This window comes from Schistocerca cancellata, chromosome 4 (genome assembly GCF_023864275.1).
Source record: "Schistocerca cancellata isolate TAMUIC-IGC-003103 chromosome 4, iqSchCanc2.1, whole genome shotgun sequence".
NCBI lineage: Eukaryota > Metazoa > Arthropoda > Insecta > Orthoptera > Acrididae > Schistocerca > Schistocerca cancellata.
In genome coordinates, this window is record NC_064629.1 from 4,180,120 (window position 1) to 4,207,635 (window position 27,516).

The following is a 27,516-nucleotide window of genomic DNA, read 5'->3' on the forward strand; positions in this document are numbered from 1 at the left end:
GATGGACCACGCAAATTGCGTCCCGATTCAATACATCGTCCTCCAGCCGAGTTGACTCCATGGGTCTATTGCTGCCTCGGGCACCTTATGGCCGTTCTGCTGTGAGTCAAAGATTTTCGAATCGGACGAAAAACTGATAGTGAATTGTAACTTTCAGGGCCACCTAATGACGATGGATCACTCAAATTGCGTCCCGATTCAATACATCGTCCTCCAGCAGACTTGTCTCCATGGGTCGATTGCTGCCACGGGCACCTTATGGCCGTTCTGCTGTGAGTCTAGATTATAGAATGGGATGAAAAACTGATAGTGAATTGTAACGTTCAGGGCCACCTAATGACGATGGATCACTCAAATTGCGTCCCGATTCAATACATCATCCTCCAGCAGACTTGTCTCCATGGGTCTATTGCTGCCTCGGGCACCTTATGGCAGGCCTGCTGTGAGTCAAAGATTTTCGAATCGGACGAAAAACTGATAGTGAATTGTAACGTTCAGGGCCTCCTAATGACGATGGAACACTCATATTGCGTCCCGATTCAATACATCGTCCTCCAGCAGACTTGACTTCATGGGTCTATTGCTGCCTCGGGCACCTTATGGACGTTCTGCTGTGAATCTAGATTATCGAATGGGACGAAAAACTGATAGTGAATTGTAACGTTCAGGGCCACCTAATGACGATTGAACACTCAAATTGCGTCCCGATTCAATACATCGTCCCCAGCCGACTTGTCTAATGCTGCCTCGGGCACCTTATGGCCGTTCTGCTGTGAGTCTAGATTATCGAATGGGACGAAAAACTGATAGTGGATTGTAACGATCAGGGGCACCTAATGACGATGGATCACTCAAATTGCGTCCTGATTCAATACATCGTCCTCCAGCAGACTTGACTTCATGGGTCTATTGCTGCCTCGGGCACCTTATGGCCGTTCTGCTGTGAGTCAAAGATTTTCGAATCGGACGAAAAACTGATAGTGAATTGTAACTTTCAGGGCCACCTAATGACGATGGATCACTCAAATTGCGTCCCGATTCAATACATCGTCCTCCAGCAGACTTGTCTCCATGGGTCGATTGCTGCCTCGGGCACCTTATGGCCGTTCTGCTGTGAGTCTAGATTATAGAATGGGATGAAAAACTGATAGTGAATTATAATGTTCAGGGCCACCTAATGACGATGGATCACTCAAAATGCGTCCCGATTCAATACATCGTCCTCCAGCAGACTTGTCTCCATGGGTCTATTGCTGCCTCGGGCACCTTATGGCAGGCCTGCTGTGAGTCAAAGATTTTCGAATCGGACGAAAAACTGATAGTGAATTGTAACGTTCAGGGCCTCCTAATGACGATGGAACACTCATATTGCGTCCCGATTCAATACATCGTCCTCCAGCAGACTTGTCTCCATGCGTCTATTGCTGCCTCGGGCACTTTATGGCCGTTCTGCTGTGAGTCAAAGATTTTCGAATCGGACGAAAAACTGATAGTGAATTGTAACGTTCAGGGCCACCTAATGACAATGGATCACTCAAATTGCGTCCCGATTCAATACATCGTCCTCCAGCCGACTTGACTCCATGAGTCTATTGCTGCCTCGGGCACCTTATGGCCGTTCTGCTGTGAGTCTAGATTATCGAATGGGACAAAAAACTGATAGTGAATTGTAACGTTCAGAGCCTCCTAATGACGATGGATCACTCAAATTGCGTCCCGATTCAATACATCGTCCTCCAGCAGACTTGTCTCCATGGGTCTATTGCTGCCTCGGTCACCTTATGGCAGTTCTGCTGTGAGTCTAGATTATCGAATCGGACGAAAAACTGATAGTGAATTGTAACGTTCAGGGCCACCTAATGACGATGGATCTCTCAAATTGCGTCCCGATTCAATACATCGTCCTCCAGCCGACTTGACTCCATGGGTCTATTGCTGCCTCGGGCCGTTCTGCTGTGAGTCTAGATTATCGAATGGGACGAAAAACTGATAGTGAATTGTAACGTTCAGGGCCTTCTAATGACGATGGATCACTCAAATTGCGTCCCGAATCAATACATCGTCCTCCAGCCGACTTGACTCCATGGGCCTATTGCTGCCTCGGGCACCCTATGCACGTTCTGCTGTGAATCTAGATTATCGAATGGGACGAAAAACTGATAGTGAATTGTAACGTTCAGGGCCACCTAATGACGATGGAACACTCAAATTGCGTCCCGATTCAATACATCGTCCCCAGCCGACTTGTCTATTGCTGCCTCGGGCACCTTATGGCCGTTCTGCTGTGAGTCTAGATTATCGAATGGAACGAAAAACTGATAGTGAGTTGTAACGTTCACGGCCTCCTAATGACGATGGATCACTCAAATTGCGTCCCGATTGAATACATCGTCTTCCAGCCGACTTGACTCCATGGGCCTATTGCTGCCTCGGGCACCTTATGCACGTTCTGCTGTGAATCTAGATTATCGAATGGAACGAAAAACTGATAGTGAATTGTAACGTTCAGGGCCACCTAATGACGATGGAACACTCAAATTGCGTCCCGATTGAATACATCGTCCTCCAGCCGACTTGACTCCATGGGCCTATTGCTGCCTCGGGCACCTTATGCACGTTCTGCTGTGAATCTAGATTATCGAATGGGACGAAAAACTGATAGTGAATTGTAACGTTCAGGGCCACCTAATGACGATGGAACACTCAAATTGCGTCCCGATTCAATACATCGTCCCCAGCCGACTTGTCTATTGCTGCCTCGGGCACCTTATGGCCGTTCTGCTGTGAGTCTAGATTATCGAATGGAACGAAAAACTGATAGTGAATTGTAACGATCAGCGCCACCTAATGACGATGGATCACTCAAATTGCGTCCTGATTCAATACATCGTCCTCCAACAGACTTGACTTCATGGGTCTATTGCTGCCTCGGGCACCTTATGGCCGTTCTGCTGTGAGTCAAAGATTTTCGAATCGGACGAAAAACTGATAGTGAATTGTAACTTTCAGGGCCACCTAATGACGATGAATCACTCAAATTGCGTCCCGATTCAATACATCGTCCTCCAGCAGACTTGTCTCCATGGGTCGATTGCTGCCTCGGGCACCTAATGGCCGTTCTGCTGTGAGTCAAAGATTTTCGAATCGGACGAAAAACTGATAGTGAATTGTAACATTCAGGGCCACCTAATGACGATGGACCACGCAAATTGCGTCCCGATTCAATACATCGTCCTCCAGCCGAGTTGACTCCATGGGTCTATTGCTGCCTCGGGCACCTTATGGCCGTTCTGCTGTGAGTCAAAGATTTTCGAATCGGACGAAAAACTGATAGTGAATTGTAACTTTCAGGGCCACCTAATGACGATGGATCACTCAAATTGCGTCCCGATTCAATACATCGTCCTCCAGCAGACTTGTCTCCATGGGTCGATTGCTGCCACGGGCACCTTATGGCCGTTCTGCTGTGAGTCTAGATTATAGAATGGGATGAAAAACTGATAGTGAATTGTAACGTTCAGGGCCACCTAATGACGATGGATCACTCAAATTGCGTCCCGATTCAATACATCATCCTCCAGCAGACTTGTCTCCATGGGTCTATTGCTGCCTCGGGCACCTTATGGCAGGCCTGCTGTGAGTCAAAGATTTTCGAATCGGACGAAAAACTGATAGTGAATTGTAACGTTCAGGGCCTCCTAATGACGATGGAACACTCATATTGCGTCCCGATTCAATACATCGTCCTCCAGCAGACTTGACTTCATGGGTCTATTGCTGCCTCGGGCACCTTATTGACGTTCTGCTGTGAATCTAGATTATCGAATGGGACGAAAAACTGATAGTGAATTGTAACGTTCAGGGCCACCTAATGACGATGGAACACTCAAATTGCGTCCCGATTCAATACATCGTCCCCAGCCGACTTGTCTATTGCTGCCTCGGGCACCTTATGGCCGTTCTGCTGTGAGTCTAGATTATCGAATGGGACGAAAAACTGATAGTGGATTGTAACGATCAGGGGCACCTAATGACGATGGATCACTCAAATTGCGTCCTGATTCAATACATCGTCCTCCAGCAGACTTGACTTCATGGGTCTATTGCTGCCTCGGGCACCTTATGGCCGTTCTGCTGTGAGTCAAAGATTTTCGAATCGGACGAAAAACTGATAGTGAATTGTAACTTTCAGGGCCACCTAATGACGATGGATCACTCAAATTGCGTCCCGATTCAATACATCGTCCTCCAGCAGACTTGTCTCCATGGGTCGATTGCTGCCTCGGGCACCTTATGGCCGTTCTGCTGTGAGTCTAGATTATAGAATGGGATGAAAAACTGATAGTGAATTGTAATGTTCAGGGCCACCTAATGACGATGGATCACTCAAATTGCGTCCCGATTCAATACATCGTCCTCCAGCAGACTTGTCTCCATGGGTCTATTGCTGCCTCGGGCACCTTATGGCAGGCCTGCTGTGAGTCAAAGATTTTCGAATCGGACGAAAAACTGATAGTGAATTGTAACGTTCAGGGCCTCCTAATGACGATGGAACACTCATATTGCGTCCCGATTCAATACATCGTCCTCCAGCAGACTTGTCTCCATGCGTCTATTGCTGCCTCGGGCACTTTATGGCCGTTCTGCTGTGAGTCAAAGATTTTCGAATCGGACGAAAAACTGATAGTGAATTGTAACGTTCAGGGCCACCTAATGACAATGGATCACTCAAATTGCGTCCCGATTCAATACATCGTCCTCCAGCCGACTTGACTCCATGAGTCTATTGCTGCCTCGGGCACCTTATGGCCGTTCTGCTGTGAGTCTAGATTATCGAATGGGACAAAAAACTGATAGTGAATTGTAACGTTCAGAGCCTCCTAATGACGATGGATCACTCAAATTGCGTCCCGATTCAATACATCGTCCTCCAGCAGACTTGTCTCCATGGGTCTATTGCTGCCTCGGTCACCTTATGGCAGTTCTGCTGTGAGTCTAGATTATCGAATCGGACGAAAAACTGATAGTGAATTGTAACGTTCAGGGCCACCTAATGACGATGGATCTCTCAAATTGCGTCCCGATTCAATACATCGTCCTCCAGCCGACTTGACTCCATGGGTCTATTGCTGCCTCGGGCCGTTCTGCTGTGAGTCTAGATTATCGAATGGGACGAAAAACTGATAGTGAATTGTAACGTTCAGGGCCTTCTAATGACGATGGATCACTCAAATTGCGTCCCGAATCAATACATCGTCCTCCAGCCGACTTGACTCCATGGGCCTATTGCTGCCTCGGGCACCCTATGCACGTTCTGCTGTGAATCTAGATTATCGAATGGGACGAAAAACTGATAGTGAATTGTAACGTTCAGGGCCACCTAATGACGATGGAACACTCAAATTGCGTCCCGATTCAATACATCGTCCCCAGCCGACTTGTCTATTGCTGCCTCGGGCACCTTATGGCCGTTCTGCTGTGAGTCTAGATTATCGAATGGAACGAAAAACTGATAGTGAGTTGTAACGTTCACGGCCTCCTAATGACGATGGATCACTCAAATTGCGTCCCGATTGAATACATCGTCTTCCAGCCGACTTGACTCCATGGGCCTATTGCTGTCTCGGGCACCTTATGCACGTTCTGCTGTGAATCTAGATTATCGAATGGAACGAAAAACTGATAGTGAATTGTAACGTTCAGGGCCACCTAATGACGATGGAACACTCAAATTGCGTCCCGATTGAATACATCGTCCTCCAGCCGACTTGACTCCATGGGCCTATTGCTGCCTCGGGCACCTTATGCACGTTCTGCTGTGAATCTAGATTATCGAATGGGACGAAAAACTGATAGTGAATTGTAACGTTCAGGGCCACCTAATGACGATGGAACACTCAAATTGCGTCCCGATTCAATACATCGTCCCCAGCCGACTTGTCTATTGCTGCCTCGGGCACCTTATGGCCGTTCTGCTGTGAGTCTAGATTATCGAATGGAACGAAAAACTGATAGTGAATTGTAACGATCAGCGCCACCTAATGACGATGGATCACTCAAATTGCGTCCTGATTCAATACATCGTCCTCCAACAGACTTGACTTCATGGGTCTATTGCTGCCTCGGGCACCTTATGGCCGTTCTGCTGTGAGTCAAAGATTTTCGAATCGGACGAAAAACTGATAGTGAATTGTAACTTTCAGGGCCACCTAATGACGATGGATCACTCAAATTGCGTCCCGATTCAATACATCGTCCTCCAGCAGACTTGTCTCCATGGGTCGATTGCTGCCTCGGGCACCTAATGGCCGTTCTGCTGTGAGTCAAAGATTTTCGAATCGGACGAAAAACTGATAGTGAATTGTAACATTCAGGGCCACCTAATGACGATGGACCACGCAAATTGCGTCCCGATTCAATACATCGTCCTCCAGCCGAGTTGACTCCATGGGTCTATTGCTGCCTCGGGCACCTTATGGCCGTTCTGCTGTGAGTCAAAGATTTTCGAATCGGACGAAAAACTGATAGTGAATTGTAACTTTCAGGGCCACCTAATGACGATGGATCACTCAAATTGCGTCCCGATTCAATACATCGTCCTCCAGCAGACTTGTCTCCATGGGTCGATTGCTGCCACGGGCACCTTATGGCCGTTCTGCTGTGAGTCTAGATTATAGAATGGGATGAAAAACTGATAGTGAATTGTAACGTTCAGGGCCACCTAATGACGATGGATCACTCAAATTGCGTCCCGATTCAATACATCATCCTCCAGCAGACTTGTCTCCATGGGTCTATTGCTGCCTCGGGCACCTTATGGCAGGCCTGCTGTGAGTCAAAGATTTTCGAATCGGACGAAAAACTGATAGTGAATTGTAACGTTCAGGGCCTCCTAATGACGATGGAACACTCATATTGCGTCCCGATTCAATACATCGTCCTCCAGCAGACTTGTCTCCATGCGTCTATTGCTGCCTCGGGCACTTTATGGCCGTTCTGTTGGGAGTCAAAGATTTTCGAATCGGACGAAAAACTGATAGTGAATTGTAACGTTCAGGGCCACCTAATGACAATGGATCACTCAAATTGCGTCCCGATTCAATACATCGTCCTCCAGCCGACTTGACTCCATGAGTCTATTGCTGCCTCGGGCACCTTATGGCCGTTCTGCTGTGAGTCTAGATTATCGAACGGGACAAAAAACTGATAGTGAATTGTAACGTTCAGAGCCTCCTAATGACGATGGATCACTCAAATTGCGTCCCGATTCAATACATCGTCCTCCAGCAGACTTGTCTCCATGGGTCTATTGCTGCCTCGGGCACCTTATGGCCGTTCTGCTGTGAGTCTAGATTATCGAATGGGACGAAAAACTGATAGTGAATTGTAACGTTCAGGGCCACCTAATGACGATGGATCTCTCAAATTGCGTCCAGATTCAATACATCGTCCTCCAGCCGACTTGACTCCATGGGTCTATTGCTGCCTCGGGCCGTTCTGCTGTGAGTCTAGATTATCGAATGGGACGAAAAACTGATAGTGAATTGTAACGTTCAGGGCCTTCTAATGACGATGGATCACTCAAATTGCGTCCCGAATCAATACATCGTGCTCCAGCCGACTTGACTCCATGGGTCTATTGCTGCCTCGGGCACCTTATGGCCGTTCTGCTGTGAGTCTAGATTATCGAATGGGACGAAAAACTGATAGTGAATTGTAACGTTCCGGGCCTCCTAATGACGATGGATCACTCAAATTGTGTCCCGATTCAATACATCGTCCTCCAGCAGACTTGTCTCCATGGGTCTATTGCTGCCTCGGGCACCTTATCGCAGGCCTGCTGTGACTCAAAGATTTTCGAATCGGACGAAAAACTGATAGTGAATTGTAACGTTCAGGGCCTCCTAATGACGATGGAACACTCAAATTGCGTCCCGATTCAATACATCGTCCTCCAGCCGACTTGTCTCCATGGGTCTATTGCTACCTCGGGCACCTTATGGCCGTTCTGCTGTGTGTCAAAGATTATCGAATCGGACGAAAAACTGATAGTAAATTGGAACGTTCAGGCCCTCCTAATGACGATGGAACACTCAAATTGCGTCCCGATTCAATACATCGTCCTCCAGCGGACTTGTCTCCATTGGTCTATTGCTGCCTCGGGCACCTTATGGTCGTTCTCCCGTGAGTCTAGATTATCGAATGGGACGAAAAACTGATAGTTAATTGTAACATTCATGGCCTCCTAATGACGATGGAAACCTCAAATTGCGTCCCGATTCAATACATCGTCCTCCAGCAGACTTGTCTCCATGCGTCTGTTGCTGCCTTGGGCACCTTATGGCCGTTCTGCTGTGAGTCAAAGATTTTCGAATCGGACGAAAAACTGATTGTGAATTGTAACGTTCAGGGCCACCTAATGACGATGGATCACTCAAATCGCGTCCCGATTCAATACGTCGTCCTCCAGCAAACTTGTCTCCATGGGTCGATTGCTGCCTCGGGCACCTTATGGCCGATCTGCTGTGAGTCAAAGATTTTCGAATCGGACGAAAAACCTGATAGTGATTTGTAACATTCAGGGCCACCTAATGACGATGGACCACACAAATTGCGTCCCGATTCAGTACATCGTCCACTAGCCGACTTGACTCCATGGGACTATTGCTGCCTCGGGCACCTTATGGCCATTCTGCTGTGAGTCTAGATTATCGAATGGGACGAAAAACTGATAGTGAATTGTAACGTTCAGGGCCACCTAATGACGATGGATCACGCAAATTGCGTCCCGATTCAATACATCGTCCTCCAGCCGACTTGACTCCATGGGTCTATTGCTGCCTCGGGCACCTTATGGCCGTTCTGCTGTGAGTCTAGATTATCGAATGGGACGAAAAACTGATAGTGAATTGTAACGTTCAGGGCCTCCTAATGACGATGGAACACTCAAATTGCGTCCCGATTCAATACATCGTCCCCAGCCGACTTGTCTATTGCTGCCACGGGCACCTTATGGCCGTTCTGCTGTGAGTCTAGATTATCGAATGGGACGAAAAACTGATAGTGAATTGTAACGATCAGGGCCACCTAATGACGATGGATCACTCAAATTGCGTCCTGATTCAATACATCGTCCTCCAGCAGACTTGACTTCATGGGTCTATTGCTGCCTCGGGCACCTTATGGCCGTTCTGCTGTGAGTCAAAGATTTTCGAATCGGACGAAAAACTGATAGTGAATTGTAACTTTCAGGGCCACCTAATGACGATGGATCACTCAAATTGCGTCCCGATTCAATACATCGTCCTCCAGCAGACTTGTCTCCATGGGTCGATTGCTGCCTCGGGCTCCTTATGGCCGTTCTGCTGTGAGTCTAGATTATAGAATGGGATGAAAAACCGATAGTGAATTGTAACGATCAGGGCCACCTAATGACGATGGATCACTCAAATTGCGTCCTGATTCAATACATCGTCCTCCAGCAGACTTGACTTCATGGGTCTATTGCTGCCTCGGGCACCTTATGGCCGTTCTGCTGTGAGTCAAAGATTTTCGAATCGGACGAAAAACTGATAGTGAATTGTAACTTTCAGGGCCACCTAATGACGATGGATCACTCAAATTGCGTCCCGATTCAATACATCGTCCTCCAGCAGACTTGTCTCCATGGGTCGATAGCTGCCTCGGGCTCCTTATGGCCGTTCTGCTGTGAGTCTAGATTATAGAATGGGATGAAAAACTGATAGTGAATTCTAACGTTCAGGGCCACCTAATGACGATGGATCACTCAAATTGCGTCCCGATTCAATACATCGTCCTCCAGCAGACTTGTCTCCATGGGTCTATTGCTGCCTCGGGCACCTTATGGCAGGCCTGCTGTGAGTCAAAGATTTACGAATCGGACGAAAAACTGATAGTGAATTGTAACGTTCAGGGCCTCCTAATGACGATGGAACACTCATATTGCGTCCCGATTCAATACATCGTCCTCCAGCAGACTTGTCTCCATGCGTCTATTGCTGCCTCGGGCACTTTATGGCCGTTCTGCTGTGAGTCAAAGATTTTCGAATCGGACGAAAAACTGATAGTGAATTGTAACGTTCAGGGCCTTCTAATGACGATGGATCACTCAAATTGCGTCCCGAATCAATACATCGTCCTCCAGCCGACTTGACTCCATGGGTCTATTGCTGCCTCGGGCACCTTATGGCCGTTCTGCTGTGAGTCAAAGATTTACGAATCGGACGAAAAACTGATAGTGAATTGTAACAATCAGGGCCACCTAATGACGATGGACCACGCAAATTGCGTCCCGATTCAATACATCGTCCTCCAGCCGAGTTGACTCCATGGGTCTATTGCTGCCTCGAGCACCTTATGGCCGTTGTGCTCTGAATCTAGATTATCGAATGGGATGAAAAACTGATAGTGAATTGTATCGTTCAGGGCCACCTAATGACGATGGATCACTCAAATTGCGTCCCGATTCAATACATCGTCCTCCAGCAGACTTGTCTCCATGGGTCTATTGCTGCCTCGGGCACCTTATGGCAGGCCTGCTGTGACTCAAAGATTTTCGAATCGGACGAAAAACTGATAGTGAATTGTAACGTTCAGGGCCTCCTAATGACGATGGATCACTCAAATTGCGTCCCGATTCAATACATCGTCCTCCTGCAGACTTGTCTCCATGGGTCTATTGCTGCCTCGGGCACCTTATGGCCGTTCTGCTGTGAGTCTAGATTATCGAATGGGACGAAAAACTGATAGTGGATTGTAACGATCAGGGCCACCTAATGACGATGGAACACTCAAATTGCGTCCCGATTCAATACATCGTCCTCCAGCGGACTTGTCTCCATTGGTCTATTGCTGCCTCGGGCACCTAATGGCCGTTCTGCTGTGAGTCAAAGACTTTCGAATCGGACGAAAAACTGATAGTGAATTGTAACATTCGGGGCCACCTAATGACGATGGACCACGCAAATTGCGTCCCGATTCAATACATCGTCCTCCAGCCGGGTTGACTCCATGGGTCTATTGCTGCCTCGGGCACCTTATGGCCATTCTGCTGTGAATCTAGATTATCGAATGGGACGAAAACTGGTAGTGAATTGTCACGTTCAGGGCCACTTAATGACAATGGATCACTCAAATTGCGTCCCGATTCAATATATCGTCCTCCAGCAGACTTCTTTCCATGGGTCTATTGTTGCCTCGTGCACCTTATGGCCGTTCTGCTGTGAGTCAAAGATTTCCGAATCGGACGAAAAACTGATAGTGAATTGTAACTTTCAGGGCAACCTAATGACGATGGATCACTCAAATTGCGTCCCGATTCAATACATCGCCCTCCAGCCGACTTGTCTCCATGGGTCTATTGCTGCCTCGGGCACCTTATGGCCGTTCTGCTGTGAGTCAAAGATTTTCGAATCGGACGAAAAACTGATAGTAAATTGGAACGTTCAGGCCCTCCTAATGACGATGGAACACTCAAATTGCGTCCCGATTCAATACATCGTCCTCCAGCGGACTTGTCTCCATTGGTCTATTGCTGCCTCGGGCACCTTATGGTCGTTCTCCCGTGAGTCTAGATTATCGAATGGGACGAAAAACTGATAGTTAATTGTAACATTCAGGGCCTCCTAATGACGATGGAAACCTCAAATTGCGTCCCGATTCAATACATCGTCCTCCAGCCGACTTGTCTCCATGGGTCTATTGCTGCTTCGGGCACCTTATGGCCGTTCTGCTGTGAGTCTAGATTATCGAATGGGACGAAAAACTGATAGTGGATTGTAACGATCAGGGGCACCTAATGACGATGGATCACTCAAATTGCGTCCTGATTCAATACATCGTCCTCCAGCAGACTTGACTTCATGGGTCTATTGCTGCCTCGGGCACCTTATGGCCGTTCTGCTGTGAGTCAAAGATTTTCGAATCGGACGAAAAACTGATAGTGAATTGTAACTTTCAGGGCCACCTAATGACGATGGATCACTCAAATTGCGTCCCGATTCAATACATCGTCCTCCAGCAGACTTGTCTCCATGGGTCGATTGCTGCCTCGGGCACCTTATGGCCGTTCTGCTGTGAGTCTAGATTATAGAATGGGATGAAAAACTGATAGTGAATTGTAATGTTCAGGGCCACCTAATGACGATGGATCACTCAAATTGCGTCCCGATTCAATACATCGTCCTCCAGCAGACTTGTCTCCATGGGTCTATTGCTGCCTCGGGCACCTTATGGCAGGCCTGCTGTGAGTCAAAGATTTTCGAATCGGACGAAAAACTGATAGTGAATTGTAACGTTCAGGGCCTCCTAATGACGATGGAACACTCATATTGCGTCCCGATTCAATACATCGTCCTCCAGCAGACTTGTCTCCATGCGTCTATTGCTGCCTCGGGCACTTTATGGCCGTTCTGCTGTGAGTCAAAGATTTTCGAATCGGACGAAAAACTGATAGTGAATTGTAACGTTCAGGGCCACCTAATGACAATGGATCACTCAAATTGCGTCCCGATTCAATACATCGTCCTCCAGCCGACTTGACTCCATGAGTCTATTGCTGCCTCGGGCACCTTATGGCCGTTCTGCTGTGAGTCTAGATTATCGAATGGGACAAAAAACTGATAGTGAATTGTAACGTTCAGAGCCTCCTAATGACGATGGATCACTCAAATTGCGTCCCGATTCAATACATCGTCCTCCAGCAGACTTGTCTCCATGGGTCTATTGCTGCCTCGGTCACCTTATGGCAGTTCTGCTGTGAGTCTAGATTATCGAATCGGACGAAAAACTGATAGTGAATTGTAACGTTCAGGGCCACCTAATGACGATGGATCTCTCAAATTGCGTCCCGATTCAATACATCGTCCTCCAGCCGACTTGACTCCATGGGTCTATTGCTGCCTCGGGCCGTTCTGCTGTGAGTCTAGATTATCGAATGGGACGAAAAACTGATAGTGAATTGTAACGTTCAGGGCCTTCTAATGACGATGGATCACTCAAATTGCGTCCCGAATCAATACATCGTCCTCCAGCCGACTTGACTCCATGGGCCTATTGCTGCCTCGGGCACCCTATGCACGTTCTGCTGTGAATCAAGATTATCGAATGGGACGAAAAACTGATAGTGAATTGTAACGTTCAGGGCCACCTAATGACGATGGAACACTCAAATTGCGTCCCGATTCAATACATCGTCCCCAGCCGACTTGTCTATTGCTGCCTCGGGCACCTTATGGCCGTTCTGCTGTGAGTCTAGATTATCGAATGGAACGAAAAACTGATAGTGAGTTGTAACGTTCAAGGCCTCCTAATGACGATGGATCACTCAAATTGCGTCCCGATTGAATACATCGTCTTCCAGCCGACTTGACTCCATGGGCCTATTGCTGCCTCGGGCACCTTATGCACGTTCTGCTGTGAATCTAGATTATCGAATGGAACGAAAAACTGATAGTGAATTGTAACGTTCAGGGCCACCTAATGACGATGGAACACTCAAATTGCGTCCCGATTGAATACATCGTCCTCCAGCCGACTTGACTCCATGGGCCTATTGCTGCCTCGGGCACCTTATGCACGTTCTGCTGTGAATCTAGATAATCGAATGGGACGAAAAACTGATAGTGAATTGTAACGTTCAGGGCCACCTAATGACGATGGAACACTCAAATTGCGTCCCGATTCAATACATCGTCCCCAGCCGACTTGTCTATTGCTGCCTCGGGCACCTTATGGCCGTTCTGCTGTGAGTCTAGATTATCGAATGGAACGAAAAACTGATAGTGAATTGTAACGATCAGCGCCACCTAATGACGATGGATCACTCAAATTGCGTCCTGATTCAATACATCGTCCTCCAACAGACTTGACTTCATTGGTCTATTGCTGCCTCGGGCACCTTATGGCCGTTCTGCTGTGAGTCAAAGATTTTCGAATCGGACGAAAAACTGATAGTGAATTGTAACTTTCAGGGCCACCTAATGACGATGAATCACTCAAATTGCGTCCCGATTCAATACATCGTCCTCCAGCAGACTTGTCTCCATGGGTCGATTGCTGCCTCGGGCACCTAATGGCCGTTCTGCTGTGAGTCAAAGATTTTCGAATCGGACGAAAAACTGATAGTGAATTGTAACATTCAGGGCCACCTAATGACGATGGACCACGCAAATTGCGTCCCGTTTCAATACATCGTCCTCCAGCCGAGTTGACTCCATGGGTCTATTGCTGCCTCGGGCACCTTATGGCCGTTCTGCTGTGAGTCAAAGATTTTCGAATCGGACGAAAAACTGATAGTGAATTGTAACTTTCAGGGCCACCTAATGACGATGGATCACTCAAATTGCGTCCCGATTCAATACATCGTCCTCCAGCAGACTTGTCTCCATGGGTCGATTGCTGCCACGGGCACCTTATGGCCGTTCTGCTGTGAGTCTAGATTATAGAATGGGATGAAAAACTGATAGTGAATTGTAACGTTCAGGGCCACCTAATGACGATGGATCACTCAAATTGCGTCCCGATTCAATACATCATCCTCCAGCAGACTTGTCTCCATGGGTCTATTGCTGCCTCGGGCACCTTATGGCAGGCCTGCTGTGAGTCAAAGATTTTCGAATCGGACGAAAAACTGATAGTGAATTGTAACGTTCAGGGCCTCCTAATGACGATGGAACACTCATATTGCGTCCCGATTCAATACATCGTCCTCCAGCAGACTTGACTTCATGGGTCTATTGCTGCCTCGGGCACCTTATGGACGTTCTGCTGTGAATCTAGATTATCGAAAGGGACGAAAAACTGATAGTGAATTGTAACGTTCAGGGCCACCTAATGACGATGGAACACTCAAATTGCGTCCCGATTCAATACATCGTCCCCAGCCGACTTGTCTAATGCTGCCTCGGGCACCTTATGGCCGTTCTGCTGTGAGTCTAGATTATCGAATGGGACGAAAAACTGATAGTGGATTGTAACGATCAGGGGCACCTAATGACGATGGATCACTCAAATTGCGTCCTGATTCAATACATCGTCCTCCAGCAGACTTGACTTCATGGGTCTATTGCTGCCTCGGGCACCTTATGGCAGGCCTGCTGTGACTCAAAGATTTTCGAATCGGACGAAAAACTGATAGTGAATTGTAACTTTCAGGGCCACCTAATGACGATGGATCACTCAAATTGCGTCCCGATTCAATACATCGTCCTCCAGCAGACTTGTCTCCATGGGTCGATTGCTGCCTCGGGCACCTTATGGCCGTTCTGCTGTGAGTCTAGATTATAGAATGGGATGAAAAACTGATAGTGAATTGTAATGTTCAGGGCCACCTAATGACGATGGATCACTCAAATTGCGTCCCGATTCAATACATCGTCCTCCAGCAGACTTGTCTCCATGGGTCTATTGCTGCCTCGGGCACCTTATGGCAGGCCTGCTGTGAGTCAAAGATTTTCGAATCGGACGAAAAACTGATAGTGAATTGTAACGTTCAGGGCCTCCTAATGACGATGGAACACTCATATTGCGTCCCGATTCAATACATCGTCCTCCAGCAGACTTGTCTCCATGCGTCTATTGCTGCCTCGGGCACTTTATGGCCGTTCTGCTGTGAGTCAAAGATTTTCGAATCGGACGAAAAACTGATAGTGAATTGTAACGTTCAGGGCCACCTAATGACAATGGATCACTCAAATTGCGTCCCGATTCAATACATCGTCCTCCAGCCGACTTGACTCCATGAGTCTATTGCTGCCTCGGGCACCTTATGGCCGTTCTGCTGTGAGTCTAGATTATCGAATGGGACAAAAAACTGATAGTGAATTGTAACGTTCAGAGCCTCCTAATGACGATGGATCACTCAAATTGCGTCCCGATTCAATACATCGTCCTCCAGCAGACTTGTCTCCATGGGTCTATTGCTGCCTCGGTCACCTTATGGCAGTTCTGCTGTGAGTCTAGATTATCGAATCGGACGAAAAACTGATAGTGAATTGTAACGTTCAGGGCCACCTAATGACGATGGATCTCTCAAATTGCGTCCCGATTCAATACATCGTCCTCCAGCCGACTTGACTCCATGGGTCTATTGCTGCCTCGGGCCGTTCTGCTGTGAGTCTAGATTATCGAATGGGACGAAAAACTGATAGTGAATTGTAACGTTCAGGGCCTTCTAATGACGATGGATCACTCAAATTGCGTCCCGAATCAATACATCGTCCTCCAGCCGACTTGACTCCATGGGCCTATTGCTGCCTCGGGCACCCTATGCACGTTCTGCTGTGAATCTAGATTATCGAATGGGACGAAAAACTGATAGTGAATTGTAACGTTCAGGGCCACCTAATGACGATGGAACACTCAAATTGCGTCCCGATTCAATACATCGTCCCCAGCCGACTTGTCTATTGCTGCCTCGGGCACCTTATGGCCGTTCTGCTGTGAGTCTAGATTATCGAATGGAACGAAAAACTGATAGTGAGTTGTAACGTTCACGGCCTCCTAATGACGATGGATCACTCAAATTGCGTCCCGATTGAATACATCGTCTTCCAGCCGACTTGACTCCATGGGCCTATTGCTGCCTCGGGCACCTTATGCACGTTCTGCTGTGAATCTAGATTATCGAATGGAACGAAAAACTGATAGTGAATTGTAACGTTCAGGGCCACCTAATGACGATGGAACACTCAAATTGCGTCCCGATTGAATACATCGTCCTCCAGCCGACTTGACTCCATGGGCCTATTGCTGCCTCGGGCACCTTATGCACGTTCTGCTGTGAATCTAGATTATCGAATGGGACGAAAAACTGATAGTGAATTGTAACGTTCAGGGCCACCTAATGACGATGGAACACTCAAATTGCGTCCCGATTCAATACATCGTCCCCAGCCGACTTGTCTATTGCTGCCTCGGGCACCTTATGGCCGTTCTGCTGTGAGTCTAGATTATCGAATGGAACGAAAAACTGATAGTGAATTGTAACGATCAGCGCCACCTAATGACGATGGATCACTCAAATTGCGTCCTGATTCAATACATCGTCCTCCAACAGACTTGACTTCATGGGTCTATTGCTGCCTCGGGCACCTTATGGCCGTTCTGCTGGGAGTCAAAGATTTTCGAATCGGACGAAAAACTGATAGTGAATTGTAACTTTCAGGGCCACCTAATGACGATGGATCACTCAAATTGCGTCCCGATTCAATACAACGTCCTCCAGCAGACTTGTCTCCATGGGTCGATTGCTGCCTCGGGCACCTAATGGCCGTTCTGCTGTGAGTCAAAGATTTTCGAATCGGACGAAAAACTGATAGTGAATTGTAACATTCAGGGCCACCTAATGACGATGGACCACGCAAATTGCGTCCCGATTCAATACATCGTCCTCCAGCCGAGTTGACTCCATGGGTCTATTGCTGCCTCGGGCACCTTATGGCCGTTCTGCTGTGAGTCAAAGATTTTCGAATCGGACGAAAAACTGATAGTGAATTGTAACTTTCAGGGCCACCTAATGACGATGGATCACTCAAATTGCGTCCCGATTCAATACATCGTCCTCCAGCAGACTTGTCTCCATGGGTCGATTGCTGCCACGGGCACCTTATGGCCGTTCTGCTGTGAGTCTAGATTATAGAATGGGATGAAAAACTGATAGTGAATTGTAACGTTCAGGGCCACCTAATGACGATGGATCACTCAAATTGCGTCCCGATTCAATACATCATCCTCCAGCAGACTTGTCTCCATGGGTCTATTGCTGCCTCGGGCACCTTATGGCAGGCCTGCTGTGAGTCAAAGATTTTCGAATCGGACGAAAAACTGATAGTGAATTGTAACGTTCAGGGCCTCCTAATGACGATGGAACACTCATATTGCGTCCCGATTCAATACATCGTCCTCCAGCAGACTTGTCTCCATGGGTCTATTGCTGCCTCGGGCACTTTATGGCCGTTCTGTTGGGAGTCAAAGATTTTCGAATCGGACGAAAAACTGATAGTGAATTGTAACGTTCAGGGCCACCTAATGACAATGGATCACTCAAATTGCGTCCCGATTCAATACATCGTCCTCCAGCCGACTTGACTCCATGAGTCTATTGCTGCCTCGGGCACCTTATGGCCGTTCTGCTGTGAGTCTAGATTATCGAACGGGACAAAAAACTGATAGTGAATTGTAACGTTCAGAGCCTCCTAATGACGATGGATCACTCAAATTGCGTCCCGATTCAATACATCGTCCTCCAGCAGACTTGTCTCCATGGGTCTATTGCTGCCTCGGGCACCTTATGGCCGTTCTGCTGTGAGTCTAGATTATCGAATGGGACGAAAAACTGATAGTGAATTGTAACGTTCAGGGCCACCTAATGACGATGGATCTCTCAAATTGCGTCCAGATTCAATACATCGTCCTCCAGCCGACTTGACTCCATGGGTCTATTGCTGCCTCGGGCCGTTCTGCTGTGAGTCTAGATTATCGAATGGGACGAAAAACTGATAGTGAATTGTAACGTTCAGGGCCTTCTAATGACGATGGATCACTCAAATTGCGTCCCGAATCAATACATCGTCCTCCAGCCGACTTGACTCCATGGGTCTATTGCTGCCTCGGGCACCTTATGGCCGTTCTGCTGTGAGTCTAGATTATCGAATGGGACGAAAAACTGATAGTGAATTGTAACGTTCCGGGCCTCCTAATGACGATGGATCACTCAAATTGCGTCCCGATTCAATACATCGTCCTCCAGCAGACTTGTCTCCATGGGTCTATTGCTGCCTCGGGCACCTTATCGCAGGCCTGCTATGACTCAAAGTTTTTCGAATCGGACGAAAAACTGATAGTGAATTGTAACGTTCAGGGCCTCCTAATGACGATGGAACACTCAAATTGCGTCCCGATTCAATACATCGTCCTCCAGCAGACTTGTCTCCATGCGTCTGTTGCTGCCTTGGGCACCTTATGGCCGTTCTGCTGTGAGTCAAAGATTTTCGAATCGGACGAAAAACTGATTGTGAATTGTAACGTTCAGGGCCACCTAATGACGATGGATCACTCAAATTGCGTCCCGATTCAATACGTCGTCCTCCAGCAAACTTGTCTCCATGGGTCGATTGCTGCCTCGGGCACCTTATGGCCGATCTGCTGTGAGTCAAAGATTTTCGAATCGGACGAAAAACCTGATAGTGATTTGTAACATTCAGGGCCACCTAATGACGATGGACCACACAAATTGCGTCCCGATTCAGTACATCGTCCACTAGCCGACTTGACTCCATGGGACTATTGCTGCCTCGGGCACCTTATGGCCATTCTGCTGTGAGTCTAGATTATCGAATGGGACGAAAAACTGATAGTGAATTGTAACGTTCAGGGCCACCTAATGACGATGGATCACGCAAATTGCGTCCCGATTCAATACATCGTCCTCCAGCCGACTTGACTCCATGGGTCTATTGCTGCCTCGGGCACCTTATGGCCGTTCTGCTGTGAGTCTAGATTATCGAATGGGACGAAAAACTGATAGTGAATTGTAACGTTCAGGGCCTCCTAATGACGATGGAACACTCAAATTGCGTCCCGATTCAATACATCGTCCCCAGCCGACTTGTCTATTGCTGCCACGGGCACCATTTGGCCGTTCTGCTGTGAGTCTAGATTATCGAATGGGACGAAAAACTGATAGTGAATTGTAACGATCAGGGCCACCTAATGACGATGGATCACTCAAATTGCGTCCTGATTCAATACATCGTCCTCCAGCAGACTTGACTTCATGGGTCTATTGCTGCCTCGGGCACCTTATGGCCGTTCTGCTGTGAGTCAAAGATTTTCGAATCGGACGAAAAACTGATAGTGAATTGTAACTTTCAGGGCCACCTAATGACGATGGATCACTCAAATTGCGTCCCGATTCAATACATCGTCCTCCAGCAGACTTGTCTCCATGGGTCGATTGCTGCCTCGGGCTCCTTATGGCCGTTCTGCTGTGAGTCTAGATTATAGAATGGGATGAAAAACCGATAGTGAATTGTAACGATCAGGGCCACCTAATGACGATGGATCACTCAAATTGCGTCCTGATTCAATACATCGTCCTCCAGCAGACTTGACTTCATGGGTCTATTGCTGCCTCGGGCACCTTATGGCCGTTCTGCTGTGAGTCAAAGATTTTCGAATCGGACGAAAAACTGATAGTGAATTGTAACTTTCAGGGCCACCTAATGACGATGGATCACTCAAATTGCGTCCCGATTCAATACATCGTCCTCCAGCAGACTTGTCTCCATGGGTCGATAGCTGCCTCGGGCTCCTTATGGCCGTTCTGCTGTGAGTCTAGATTATAGAATGGGATGAAAAACTGATAGTGAATTCTAACGTTCAGGGCCACCTAATGACGATGGATCACTCAAATTGCGTCCCGATTCAATACATCGTCCTCCAGCAGACTTGTCTCCATGGGTCTATTGCTGCCTCGGGCACCTTATGGCAGGCCTGCTGTGAGTCAAAGATTTACGAATCGGACGAAAAACTGATAGTGAATTGTAACGTTCAGGGCCTCCTAATGACGATGGAACACTCATATTGCGTCCCGATTCAATACATCGTCCTCCAGCAGACTTGTCTCCATGCGTCTATTGCTGCCTCGGGCACTTTATGGCCGTTCTGCTGTGAGTCAAAGATTTTCGAATCGGACGAAAAACTGATAGTGAATTGTAACGTTCAGGGCCTTCTAATGACGATGGATCACTCAAATTGCGTCCCGAATCAATACATCGTCCTCCAGCCGACTTGACTCCATGGGTCTATTGCTGCCTCGGGCACCTTATGGCCGTTCTGCTGTGAGTCAAAGATTTACGAATCGGACGAAAAACTGATAGTGAATTGTAACAATCAGGGCCACCTAATGACGATGGACCACGCAAATTGCGTCCCGATTCAATACATCGTCCTCCAGCCGAGTTGACTCCATGGGTCTATTGCTGCCTCGAGCACCTTATGGCCGTTGTGCTGTGAATCTAGATTATCGAATGGGATGAAAAACTGATAGTGAATTGTATCGTTTAGGGCCACCTAATGACGATGGATCACTCAAATTGCGTCCCGATTCAATACATCGTCCTCCAGCAGACTTGTCTCCATGGGTCTATTGCTGCCTCGGGCACCTTATGGCAGGCCTGCTGTGACTCAAAGATTTTCGAATCGGACGAAAAACTGATAGTGAATTGTAACGTTCAGGGCCTCCTAATGACGATGGATCACTCAAATTGCGTCCCGATTCAATACATCGTCCTCCTGCAGACTTGTCTCCATGGGTCTATTGCTGCCTCGGGCACCTTATGGCCGTTCTGCTGTGAGTCTAGATTATCGAATGGGACGAAAAACTGATAGAGAATTGTAACGTTCACGGCCTCCTAATGACGATGGATCACTCAAATTGCGTCCCGATTGAATACATCGTCCTCCAGCCGACTTGACTCCATGGGTCTATTGCTGCCTCGGGCACCTTATGGACGTTCTGCTGTGAATCTAGATTATCGAATGGGACGAAAAACTGATAGTGAATTGTAACGTTCAGGGCCACCTAATGACGATGGAACACTCAAATTGCGTCCCGATTCAATACATCGTCCCCAGCCGACTTGTCTAATGCTGCCTCGGGCACCTTATGGCCGTTCTGCTGTGAGTCTAGATTATCGAATGGGACGAAAAACTGATAGTGGATTGTAACGATCAGGGCCACCTAATGACGATGGAACACTCAAATTGCGTCCCGATTCAATACATCGTCCTCCAGCGGACTTGTCTCCATTGGTCTATTGCTGCCTCGGGCACCTAATGGCCGTTCTGCTGTGAGTCAAAGACTTTCGAATCGGACGAAAAACTGATAGTGAATTGTAACATTCGGGGCCACCTAATGACGATGGACCACGCAAATTGCGTCCCGATTCAATACATCGTCCTCCAGCCGGGTTGACTCCATGGGTCTATTGCTGCCTCGGGCACCTTATGGCCATTCTGCTGTGAATCTAGATTATCGAATGGGACGAAAACTGGTAGTGAATTGTCACGTTCAGGGCCACTTAATGACAATGGATCACTCAAATTGCGTCCCGATTCAATATATCGTCCTCCAGCAGACTTCTTTCCATGGGTCTATTGTTGCCTCGTGCACCTTATGGCCGTTCTGCTGTGAGTCAAAGATTTCCGAATCGGACGAAAAACTGATAGTGAATTGTAACTTTCAGGGCAACCTAATGACGATGGATCACTCAAATTGCGTCCCGATTCAATACATCGCCCTCCAGCCGACTTGTCTCCATGGGTCTATTGCTGCCTCGGGCACCTTATGGCCGTTCTGCTGTGAGTCAAAGATTTTCGAATCGGACGAAAAACTGATAGTAAATTGGAACGTTCAGGCCCTCCTAATGACGATGGAACACTCAAATTGCGTCCCGATTCAATACATCGTCCTCCAGCGGACTTGTCTCCATTGGTCTATTGCTGCCTCGGGCACCTTATGGTCGTTCTCCCGTGAGTCTAGATTATCGAATGGGACGAAAAACTGATACTTAATTGTAACATTCAGGGCCTCCTAATGACGATGGAAACCTCAAATTGCGTCCCGATTCAATACATCGTCCTCCAGCCGACTTGTCTCCATGGGTCTATTGCTGCTTCGGGCACCTTATGGCCGTTCTGCTGTGAGTCTAGATTATCGAATGGGACGAAAAACTGATAGTGAATTGTAACTTTCAGGGCCACCTAATGACGATGGATCACTCAAATTGCGTCCCGATTCAATACGTCGTCCTCCAGCAAACTTGTCTCCATGGGTCGATTGCTGCCTCGGGCACCTTATGGCCGATCTGCTGTGAGTCAAAGATTTTCGAATCGGACGAAAAACCTGATAGTGATTTGTAACATTCAGGGCCACTTAATGACGATGGACCACACAAATTGCGTCCCGATTCAGTACATCGTCCACTAGCCGACTTGACTCCATGGGACTATTGCTGCCTCGGGCACCTTATGGCCATTCTGCTGTGAGTCTAGATTATCGAATGGGATGAAAAACTGATAGTGAATTGTAACGTTCAGGGCCACCTAATGACGATGGATCACTCAAATTGCGTCCCGATTCAATACATCGTCCTCCAGCAGACTTGTCTCCATGGGTCTATTGCTGCTTCGGGCACCTTATGGCCGTTCTGCTGTGAGTCTAGATTATCGAATGGGACGAAAAACTGATAGTGAATTGTAACGTTCAGGGCCTCCTAATGACGATGGATCACTCAAATTGCGTCCCGATTCAATACATCGTCCTACAGCAGACTTGTCTCCATGGGTCTATTGCTGCCTCGGGCACCTTATGGCCGTTCTGCTGTGAGTCTAGATTATCGAATGGGACGAAAAACTGATAGTGAATTGTAACGTTCACGGCCTCCTAATGACGATGGATCACTCAAATTGCGTCCCGATTGAATACATCGTCCTCCAGCCGACTTAACTCCATGGGTCTATTGCTGCCTCGGGCACCTTATGCACGTTCTGCTGTGAATCTAGATTATCGAATGGGACGAAAAACTGATAGTGAATTGTAACGTTCAGGGCCACCTAATGACGATGGAACACTCAAATTGCGTCCCGATTCAATACATCGTCCCCAGCCGACTTGTCTATTGCTGCCTCGGGCACCTTATGGCCGTTCTGCTGTGAGTCTAGATTATCGAATGGAACGAAAAACTGATAGTGAATTGTAACGATCAGCGCCACCTAATGACGAGGATCACTCAAATTGCGTCCTGATTCAATACATCGTCCTCCAGCAGACTTGACTTCATGGGTCTATTGCTGCCTCGGGCACCTTATGGCCGTTCTGCTGTGAGTCAAAGATTTTCGAATCGGACGAAAAACTGATAGTGAATTGTAACTTTCAGGGCCACCTAATGACGATGGATCACTCTAATTGCGTCCCGATTCAATACACCGTCCTCCAGCAGACTTGTCTCCATGGGTCGATTGCTGTCTCGGGCACCTAATGGCCGTTCTGCTGTGAGTCAAAGATTTTCGAATCGGACGAAAAACTGATAGTGAATTGTAACATTCAGGGCCACCTAATAACGATGGACCACGCAAATTGCGTCCCGATTCAATACATCGTCCTCCAGCCGAGTTGACTCCATGGGTCTATTGCTGCCTCGGGCACCTTATGGCCGTTCTGCTGTGAGTCAAAGATTTTCGAATCGGACGAAAAACTGATAGTGAATTGTAACTTTCAGGGCCACCTAATGACGATGGATCACTCAAATTGCGTCCCGATTCAATACATCGTCCTCCAGCAGACTTGTCTCCATGGGTCGATTGCTGCCACGAGCACCTTATGGCCGTTCTGCTGTGAGTCTAGATTATAGAATGGGATGAAAAACTGATAGTGAATTGTAACGTTCAGGGCCACCTAATGACGATGGATCACTCAAATTGCGTCCCGATTCAATACATCGTCCTCCAGCAGACTTGTCTCCATGGGTCTATTGCTGCCTCGGGCACCTTATGGCAGGCCTGCTGTGAGTCAAAGATTTTCGAATCGGACGAAAAACTGATAGTGAATTGTAACGTTCAGGGCCTCCTAATGACGATGGAACACTCATATTGCGTCCCGATTCAATACATCGTCCTCCAGCAGACTTGTCTCCATGGGTCTATTGCTGCCTCGGGCACTTTATGGCCGTTCTGTTGTGAGTCAAAGATTTTCGAATCGGACGAAAAACTGATAGTGAAGTGTAACGTTCAGGGCCACCTAATGACAATGGATCACTCAAATTGCGTCCCGATTCAATACATCGTCCTCCAGCCGACTTGACTCCATGAGTCTATTGCTGCCTCGGGCACCTTATGGCCGTTCTGCTGTGAGTCTAGGTTATCGAACGGGACAAAAAACTGATAGTGAATTGTAACGTTCAGAGCCTCCTAATGACGATGGATCACTCAAATTGCGTCCCGATTCAATACATCGTCCTCCAGCAGACTTGTCTCCATGGGTCTATTGCTGCCTCGGGCACCTTATGGCCGTTCTGCTGTGAGTCTAGATTATCGAATGGGACGAAAAACTGATAGTGAATTGTAACGTTCAGGGCCACCTAATGACGATGGATCTCTCAAATTGCGTCCCGATTCAATACATCGTCCTCCAGCCGACTTGACTCCATGGGTCTATTGCTGCCTCGGGCCGTTCTGCTGTGAGTCTAGATTATCGAATGGGGCGAAAAACTGATAGTGAATTGTAACGTTCAGGGCCTTCTAATGACGATGGATCACTCAAATTGCGTCCCGAATCAATACATCGTCCTCCAGCCGACTTGAGTCCATGGGTCTATTGCTGCCTCGGGCACCTTATGGCCGTTCTGCTGTGAGTCTAGATTATCGAATGGGACGAAAAACTGATAGTGAATTGTAACGTTCCGGGCCTCCTAATGACGATGGAACACTCAAATTGCGTCCCGATTCAATACATCGTCCTCCAGCAGACTTGTCTCCATGGGTCTATTGCTGCCTCGGGCACCTTATCGCAGGCCTGCTGTGACTCAAAGATTTTCGAATCGGACGAAAAACTGATAGTGAATTGTAACGCTCAGGGCCTCCTAATGACGATGGAACACTCAAATTGCGTCCCGATTCAATACATCGTCCTCCAGCAGACTTGTCTCCATGCGTCTGTTGCTGCCTTGGGCACCTTATGGCCGTTCTGCTGTGAGTCAAAGATTTTCGAATCGGACGAAAAACTGATAGTGAATTGTAACGTTCAGGTCCACCTAATGACGATGGATCACTCAAATTGCGTCCCGATTCAATACGTCGTCCTCCAGCAAACTTGTCTCCATGGGTCGATTGCTGCCTCGGGCACCTTATGGCCGACCTGCTGTGAGTCAAAGATTTTCGAATCGGACGAAAAACCTGATTGTGATTTGTAACATTCAGGGCCACCTAATGACGATGGACCACACAAATTGCGTCCCGATTCAGTACATCGTCCACTAGCCGACTTGACTCCATTGGACTATTGCTGCCTCGGGCACCTTATGGCCGTTCTGCTGTGAGTCTAGATTATCGAATGGGATGAAAAACTGATAGTGAATTGTAACGTTCAGGGCCACCTAATGACGATGGATCACTCAAATTGCGTCCCGATTCAATACATCGTCCTCCAGCAGACTTGTCTCCATGGGTCTATTGCTGCCTCGGGCACCTTATGGCCGTTCTGCTGTGAGTCTAGATTATCGAATGGGACGAAAAACTGATAGTGAATTGTAACGTTCAGGGCCACCTAATGACGATGGATCACTCAAATTGCGTCCCGATTCAATACATCGTCCTCCAGCCGACTTGACTCCATGGGTCTATTGCTGCCTCGGGCACCTTATGGCCGTTCTGCTGTGAGTCTAGATTATCGAATGGGACGAAAAACTGATAGTGAATTGTAACGTTCAGGGCCTCCTAATGACGATGGAACACTCAAATTGCGTCCCGATTCAATACACCGTCCCCAGCCGACTTGTCTATTGCTGCCTCGGGCACCTTATGGCCGTTCTGCTGTGAGTCTAGATTATCGAATGGGACGAAAAACTGATAGTGAATTGTAACGATCAGGGCCACCTAATGACGATGGATCACTCAAATTGCGTCCTGATTCAATACATCGTCCTCCAGCAGACTTGACTTCATGGGTCTATTGCTGCCTCGGGCACCTTATGGCCGTTCTGCTGTGAGTCAAAGATTTTCGAATCAAACGAAAAACTGATAGTGAATTGTAACTTTCAGGGCCACCTAATGACGATGGATCACTCAAATTGCGTCCCGATTCAATACATCGTCCTCCAGCAGACTTGTCTCCATGGGTCGATTGCTGCCTCGGGCTCCTTATGGCCGTTCTGCTGTGAGTCTAGATTATAGAATGGGATGAAAAACTGATAGTGAATTCTAACGTTCAGGGCCACCTAATGACGATGGATCACTCAAATTGCGTCCCGATTCAATACATCGTCCTCCAGCAGACTTGTCTCCATGGGTCTATTGCTGCCTCGGGCAACTTATGGCAGGCCTGCTGTGAGTCAAAGATTTTCGAATCGGACGAAAAACTGATAGTGAATTGTAACGTTCAGGGCCTCCTAATGACGATGGAACACTCATATTGCGTCCCGATTCAATACATCGTCCTCCAGCAGACTTGTCTCCATGCGTCTATTGCTGCCTCGGGCACTTTATGGCCGTTCTGCTGTGAGTCAAAGATTTTCGAATCGGACGAAAAACTGATAGTGAATTGTAACGTTCAGGGCCTTCTAATGACGATGGATCACTCAAATTGCGTCCCGAATCAATACATCGTCCTCCAGCCGACTTGACTCCATGGGTCTATTGCTGCCTCGGGCACCTTATGGCCGTTCTGCTGTGAGTCAAAGATTTACGAATCGGACGAAAAACTGATAGTGAATTGTAACA